Raw genomic sequence first — 8,652 nt, forward strand, 5'->3', positions numbered from 1 at the left:
GCTGCTTCTCTCCTGTTGGGCCAGCACTTGCTCCCTTGATTCATACTGTGCTCATGTAGCTCTCCCTACTGCTGGTGGAAGGAGGCTCAGGTATCTCCTGAGACCTGTCTGACCCTCTCCCTAACCCTGGACCCTCTGGAGGCTTCTCCACATGGTCTTGGGGACAAGGTGGACACTGGTCAGGGCAAGTGGAAGAGGGGGTGGGGATGGGATTGGGGATGTGACACTCCTCTGTCATCTGAACAGGAATTAGGAAAGAAGATGTGCTGGCTTGGTAAGGGTCCTGGGAGTCCCTGTGGGAGCAGCTGTAAAGGAACGGGCACCATAGATCATGGAGCCAGGATGGAGGCATAGAGCCCTCACATAGATGGTCCTGGCTTCCCACAGATCCCTGGGCATGTGTTTGGTTTGAGGTGTGCCCTGATGTGCTCTTCTTCAGGGGTTGGATGTGAACCTTGTTCCCTAACGGGGATGATGTGGCGGTGTGTTGCTGGAAGAAGAGCCTCATCCTGCTGTTTTTCTCTGCAGGAGAGGGTGCTCTTGGCCTTTGATAGTCGGTGACCTCATCTAGGCTTTGATTAGGTTTCAAGTTCCTGTGTGTGTGTACAGCACCCTGCACAGTGCGGGGGGATCAGTCCTGACTGATGCCTGCCTGTTGGTGCTATGATACACCTAACAGACTACGGCTCTTCAAAAAGCAAAGCAGAGCATAGAAACAGTTGCCTCCTTCTGGGTTTCTTGTAGCCCTCCTGTTACATTTATCAGCTTCCCTTCATGTGCTGAAATAAGGATGTTTTCAATCTGTCTACCACTTTCTGGTTTCAAGATTTTCCAGCTATCGCAAAAATTTTCACTACATATGTAGCATGACACCTGCTTGGGTGATTGGCAGGGGGAATCAAACCTAGGACTTAAAACTCAGCCTTTGTCTGAGCTAAAAGACCTTAAGCTCTGTTAGCTCAAGGCTGTAGCAGGTTCCCATTTCTGCAGTCCTCCCCTAGAGGGGGACAGAGAGCCACCCAGAGTAAGTGTGTGTTACCCATCATTAACCAACCCTGTAAATAGTTACAAGGTAAGAAATTGTTCAAGGGACTTTAAAAAGCAGCAAACATAAAGCAAGAGAGGAGGCATTTCTTTATGCTGTGTGTAGTTACCTCAGTAGGATGTCAGTATCGCAATCACTGGGACAGCATTAAAATAAATAAAGGCTTGATAATGTCAACCGATAATAGCATTTGCAGCTGTACATGCTAAGATAATAAGGTAATCAGTGTTTATGGTTTCAGGGAAAGACGTGTATAATCATTTGCAGAGGGTCGAGAGGGAGTTTTTCCGCCACGGACAGAGTTGCTTTATGGATGCGTGAGCGCACCGTGGCAGGGGGGAAGCCATGTGGCAGATGAGAGTTGACTTCCTTCTGAAGCATCAATGGCTGCAGTTAGTTGACATTTTTCACGGGAAAAGTTTTGTTCCCACTGCAAAGTGTGCGTTTTGTCAAAATTGACTTGTTTGCAGAAAAACGCTGATTTTTTTTCTAGATTTGTTTTTGATTTTTCGATTGAGAGAAACGGAAGCCACATTTTTCATTGAAAGTGACATGCCAAAGGAACACTTTTGGTTTCGCCACGTTGGCTTGTTTAGTTTTGACCAGACATGCTGACATTTCAGTTTTTTGTTCCGATCCGGAAACTAATTTTGAAACGTCAACATTCCCCACGAAAGGAAAGGTCTGTTTTTGGACCCACTGCTTGTGAATGCAGTGCTTATGGCCGGCTCTCTTGTTTTCTGTTACAAGGTGCCATTCTTCTCTTGCTGCATGGGGTGGTCTGTCAAGAGAGTTTCACTTTGCCCTTCTCCCTGGCACCTTCCTGGTGAGTTTCTCAAGGCTTTTTACAAATGCAGTGGACTGAACTTCACAACACCCCTGTGAGGTAGGACAATGCTACTGTCCCCATTATATGTATAGGGAAACTGAGGGACAAACAGCAGGACTTGCCCAAGAGCTTGCTTTGTCCTGTTACACAGCTGAGAATAAAACCCAGCTCTCCTTAGTCCCGTGCTTTAGCCACTAGATTATCCTTCCCCTTCCTAAAATAAAATCAGGTCTAGGGCTCAATCCAGCTTTGAGCAGAAGAGATGTTTGTTTGTTTTTTGTTAGAAATGTGAATGCGGAGGAGGATGAGTCATTGTTCTGTGTAATGAGGTCAGAATCTGAAGGGATCCAGTACAGAACAGTGGGGCTTTGGAAGCCTTTTTACTATTGAAACGTCTGTGTTCCTGAAACTCTCTGGATGGGAAAACCTGTCACCGACAGACAAAGGCAACAGGGAAATTTGCACCACCGAGGATCCTGCAGAAGGATCTGTTTCAGAAGGTACGTGGGTATTGAGACGATTTTGGGGGTCCTTCGAGAGGGGTTTGTCATTTTTATTTTCTCCATTTGGAAGCCTGTCTCATCCCCTGTCTCTACGCATCATCTGTCTTCCCATCACTTCATTGTGGGACCCTTTCCCCTCTCCCCCTTTCCAGGGCCTGACCCTACATGAATGCGCCGCCTGCTCTATCACTGGGACCTGATGATTCAGGGCCGCTCCCCAGTAAGCTGAGGAGAAGTGGAGCTGACCAGTTTTGTTTTTTTCTCCGTGCAACAGGAGCAGCGTTACGTAGGGGCTAGAGCGGTGAGAGCGTCACGACGCCTGGGTTTTATTCCCAGCTCCACCTCAAACTCGCTGGGAATTTGGACCAGGCACGTGGGCGCTTTTGTAGCTGTGGCCCTGTGTGCCTGAACTTAACCGTCTCTCAAATGGCTGTGACGCTGTGCTGGCCTGTCACGAGGTTTAACTGTGCCTCCCAGAGCACGGCTCTTGCTGTGTATGGGTGTCTCAAGAGCTCCAAGAGAGCTGGGTCTCTCCTGACAGCTGTTTCATTCTCACCCCACAGCTTGTTGCCTGACTCTGTACAGCATCTCAGCCAACAATCAAACTAAAGCCCCTTGCTGGTTACAAACCACCCATATAGTTCAATATTAACAGGCCTCTCTTGGGGGTCAGCATCTGTCACATCATGACCATGCCTCCGGCTGATTCTAAATAGAAAATCAGTAGCTCTTATTCCTTTGAAAGTGCGGCCTGGTCTTACTGTGCTCACTCCACTGACTCGGGTTTGCGTGATCCAGGCCAATTGCCATGGTGAGTGGTGGTAGAAATTGGCATCAGAGCTTTGAGGAGATGAAAGGCCCAGTAGAAACTCCAGGCCTGATTCTTCCTGCCACTTACTCAGGCACACAGCTTGAGGTTGATAGAGTAAATGGTGGGGTTTAATGCCATCTCTGTACCCTGCCTTTGTGCTATGGGGTTCTCAGCTGTGGGACTGGGAAGGAGCGGGAGTAACTTAGCAGCCTGCTTCTGAATCACATAGAGGATTTCTATTTAAAGTCTGTAAACATCAAGTCTCATCCACTTTAAAGGACACTATTTATTTTCTACCTTTGTGTATGATTTAAAGCCACAAACTGTGATACCAAGTTGAAATTAGACAGGGGTTTCTAACCATCAGAGGAGTGAACTTCTGGAGCAGCCTTCCAAGGGGAGCAGTGGGGGCAAAAAACCTAACTGGCTTCAAGACTGAGCTTGATAAGTGTATGGAGGGGATGGTGTGATGAGGTTGCCTACAAAGGCATGTAGCTGATTTGCGCCTGCTAGCGGCAAATAATTCCAACAGCTGGAGATGGGACACTAGATGGGGAGGGCTCTGAGTTACTACAGAGAATTCTTTCCCAGTTGTCTGGCTGGTGAGTCTTGCCCACATGCTCAGGGTCTTAACTGATCACCATTTTTGGGGTTGGGAAGGAATTTCTCCCCAGGTCAGATTGGCAGAGACCCTGGGGGGTTTTCACCTTTCTGTGAAGCATGGGGCCCGGGTCACTTTCAGGTTTGAACTCATGTAAACGATGGATTCTCTGTAACCTGAAGTCTTTAAATCACGATTGAAGGACTTCAGTAACTCAGCCTGAGTTTAGGGGTCTATTACAGGAGTGGGTGGGTGAGGTTCTGTGTCCTGTGATGTGCAGGATGTCCGACATGATGATCATAGTGGTCCCTTCTGGCCTTAAAGTCTGAGTTATTTCTTCCAGAAGTCATCCCATCTGGAGTTGGAGACATGGAGAACCCACCACTTCCCTTGTGAGTTTGTTTCAATGGCTAATCACTGTTGCTGTTAAGAAATCTGTGCCTTACTTTGAATGTGAATTTGTCTGCCTTTAACTTCAAGCCAATGGCTCTTGTTCTGCTTTGCTCTGTTAAATTAAATAGCTGTTTAGTAGCCGGTATATTCTTCAGTATTTTCTTACTGTGAAGGTACTTAGACGCCATAATCAATCCCCTCTTGATCATGTTTGTAATAAGCTAAAATCAAGACTGGATGCCTTTCCAAAGGATCTACTCTAGTTCAACCTCAAATTATTAGACTCAATGCAGGAATCATGGGGCAAAATTCTATGGTCTGTGTAATGCAGGAGATCATACTGGATCATTTTTTGGTCTTAAAGTCTCTGAAAGTCCTGCTCTGAACGTTAGATGGCTTTTCTGTATCACATACACTGAGCCTGGAGTGCTGGTGAGAGTGTGTTTGCAGTCTTAGGGGGAACTGGAAAAAAAAATTGTAACTCAAAATAAAAGTAGCACACCATAAAGCCACCAGAGGGCAGCATCGCCTACTGTTTGGGAAGGACCACAGGACCCAGAGTTAGAAAGGGACTGGTCCTCATATTTAGGCACTGAATGTTTCTTACTAAATGAATTTCACAATCAGAATCTTCATGGCCCACACACCACAGATCAGAGACGCTACTGTGGAGCCTGCTGATATGTATGATAGGTAAATAAATGGATATGGTTTAAATCACTGAACGTACAAATGTAAAAGGAAAGATCAGTTAAGTTAGGCCAAAACGTAAAGAGAAATCTATAGTTAAACGGTCATGGGAGTTCAGAGTACAATCCAAAGAGTTGATGAGCACAGGCCATGTCTAGTTCCCGGCATCACCAACGCGAATAGGATTTTAGACTGATCAGGGAAATGTTTATGGTGGTGGAGTTGAGAAGATGCCCCAATAGTCCAAGGAAAGCAGTGGCATCACATGGATTGTATAAAACTAGACTCTAGCAACCCCTACAAATTCTAATCTATGGAACAATTTTGTATTGTCTCCTATTGAGGCTGAGTGGCTTAGATAACAGGGTTCCTCATCACCAGAATAATGCTGACAAACTAGAGGGAAATGATGCAGAGAAGATGCATCAATGCTTTTTTTGCCTCTGTCTTCACAAACAAGGTCAGCTCCCAGACTGCTGCGCTGGGCATCACAACATGGGGAGTAGATGGCCAGCCCTCTGTGGAGAAAGAGGTGGTTAGGGACTATTTAGAAAAGCTGGACGTGCACAAGTCCATGGGGCCGGACGAGTTGCATCCGAGAGTGCTAAAGGGATTGGCGGCTGTGATTGCAGAGCCATTGGCCATTATCTTTGAAAACTCGTGGCGAACGGGGGAAGTCCCGGAGGACTGGAAAAAGGCTAATGTAGTGCCAATCTTTAAAAAAGGGAAGAAGGAGGATCCTGGGAACTACAGGCCAGTCAGCCTCACCTCAGTCCCCGGAAAAATCATGGAGCAGGTCCTCAAAGAATCAATCCTGAAGCACTTACATGAGAGGAAAGTGATCAGGAACAGTCAGCATGGATTCACCAAGGGAAGGTCATGCCTAACTAATCTAATCGCCTCCTATGATGAGATTACTGGTTCTGTGGATGAAAGGAAAGCAGTGGATGTATTGTTTCTTGACTTTAGCAAAGCTTTTGACACGGTCTCCCACAGTATTCTTGTCAGCAAGTTAAAGAAGTATGCTAGATTGTCGGGCTCAACGGGTAGTGATCAATGGCTCCATGTCTAGTTGGCAGCCGGTGTCAAGTGGAGTGCCCCAGGGGTCGGTCCTGGGGCCGGTTTTGTTCAATATCTTCATAAATGATCTGGAGGATGGTGTGGATTGCACTCTCAGCAAATTTGCGGATGATACTAAACTGGGAGGAGTGGTAGATATGCTGGAGGGCAGGGATAGGATACAGATGGACCTAGACAAATTGGAGGATTGGGCCAAAAGAAATCTGATGAGGTTCCATAAGGATAAGTGCAGGGTCCTGCACTTAGGATGGAAGAACCCAATGCACAGCTACAGACTAGGGACCGAATGGCTAGGCAGCAGTTCTGCGGAAAAGGACCTAGGGGTGGACAGTGGACGAGAAGCTGGATATGAGTCAGCAGTGTGCCCTTGTTGCCAAGAAGGCCAATGGCATTTTGGGATGTATAAGTAGGGGCATAGCGAGCAGATTGAAGGACGTGATCGTCCCCCTCTATTCGACATTGGTGAGGCCTCATCTGGAGTACTGTGTCCAGTTTTGGGCCCCACACTACAAGAATGATGTGGATAAATTGGAAAGAGTCCAGCGAAGGGCAACAAAAATGATTAGGGGTCTGGAACACATGACTTATGAGGAGAGGCTGAGGGAACTGGGATTGTTTAGTCTGCAGAAGAGAAGAATGAGGGGGGATTTGATAGCTGCTTTCAACTACCTGAGAGGTGGTTCCAGAGAGGATGGTTCTAGATTATTCTCAGTGGTAGAAGAGGACAGGACAAGGAGTAATGGTCTCAAGTTGCAGTGGGGGAGACTTAGGCTGGATATTAGGAAAAACTTTTTCACTAGGAGGGTGGTGAAACACTGGAATGCGTTACCTAGGGAGGTGGTAGAATCTCCTTCCTGAGAAGTTTTTAAGGTCAGGCTTGACAAAGCCCTGTCTGGGATGATTTAATTGGGGATTGGTCCTGCTTTGAGCAGGGGGTTGGACTAGATGACCTCCAGAGGTCCCTTCCAACCCTGATATTCTATGATTCTATGAAGAGCAACAAAAAAGATTATGGTACTGGAGGGGCGGGTATGTGCACGCGCGAAATTGACTGATACGAAGAAAGAAGAGTAAAATATAGCTTGGGTAAGAGATGTCCTTCAGTGGGGAAGGACAATAACCTACAAATATTTGAAACGTGTAATAGCAATTAGGAATTATTTTTAAAAACACCGAGGAGGGGAATACAACTAGGAGCAGGTTAAGGCAATGAAAACTGAAGATCAAGATCAAGATGAACAGATGTCACTCTCAGGAAGTTTAGCTGGGGAATCAGCTGCCAATGGAAGTAGCAGAAATCCTCAGATGTGCGATAGATTTAAAACCAGACTAGACAAAATGCTAGCACAGTGAATGTCTACTAAGGAACAGTCTTGTCCTGACAGGGAGAAGGTCTTCTTCATCTCCAGTGCCTTCGTCTCTGACGAAAGCCATGCAGACGGTTGTAACAATGCCCTGACTGTCTTCATTCCAATATTCCTGTTGAGCTTAAATCTTGGAATTCCCTGTACTCCTTCATTATGGGGTGCTGAGTACAGGAGAAAAGCCTCAAGTTTTACCTTTCCAGAGGTCATCCCAAAGGCTATCCATTGATTTTTGGTTGCATTTCGGCCACTCGAAATGCATATTCGGGGAGGAGGTCAGCAGATCTACTTCTCCACTTTTAGCCAGGAGATTTGCTGCTGGAGATCAAACGTGCTGTGGGCTCCCACAGCACTAGCTACTGCTGCCCAAAGGGTTGAGACCTAATATGGCTCATGAGCCCAGATCCTTTAAGGTAATTAGGCTCGGTGAAAGTTTGGAGCCTAAATAGCTTTAGGGTGACCAGACAGCAAATGTGAAAAATCGGGACCAGGGCGGGGGAGGGGGGGTAATAGGAGCCTATATAAGAAAAAGACCCTAAAATCGGGTCATCTGGTCACCCTAAATAGCTTTCTGGATCTGGCCTTTGGAGACCCAACTTCTATGATTCAGACTAAGTCTCAGTTCACACCCTACCAGGAGAATCTTCAACACAGGCGCAATGTCCCAGGGAGGGGAAAAGCACGTGGGAAGAGGGAAAGGGAGACAGCCAAGACTTCTGCAAGTGAGCCATGTCCGTTGCACACAGCTGCAGGCAGACCTCCTGCTCAGGAGTCACTAGGTCGTTGCACAGATGAGGGTCAACTGGGAAAACCACAGTTTGTTTCCTAACCAGAGGCGTGGCGTGAAGGAGCACAGTGAATTTATGATCCGCAGCTTGGCTGTGCTGTTGTTGGGAATGAAGTTAGGGGGGATGGTTTTAATTTGGTGGAGTTCCCTGTATTGCTGTGGTATTACAAAATGGGACTTCCTGGGGTGGTGGTGGGGGAACACTGGCCTTCTTAAAACATAGGAGAAATAGTGCAGCTAATTCTGTATAAGCCAGCAGCAATGGGCTGCGTTAAGGGGAAATGAGGTGATCAGCCAGTTTCTTAGATGGGGCTGACTAGCAGATGCTCAGGAATTGAAAGATACATGCAGCTCTCGCATCCACACAACCTGCGATTACTGTGTCGTGGGGTTGAGTTCAAGGCTCCTAAGACTGGATCAAGTCACCCCCTTCTCCTTGTTAAACTAAATAGACTGAGCTCTTTGAGTCTATCACTATAAGGCAGATTTTCTAAACCTTTGATCATTCTTGTGGCTCTTCTCTGAATCGTCTCCAATTTATCAACATCC

This window comes from Caretta caretta, chromosome 8 (assembly GCF_965140235.1).
Source record: "Caretta caretta isolate rCarCar2 chromosome 8, rCarCar1.hap1, whole genome shotgun sequence".
Lineage (NCBI taxonomy): Eukaryota > Metazoa > Chordata > Testudines > Cheloniidae > Caretta > Caretta caretta.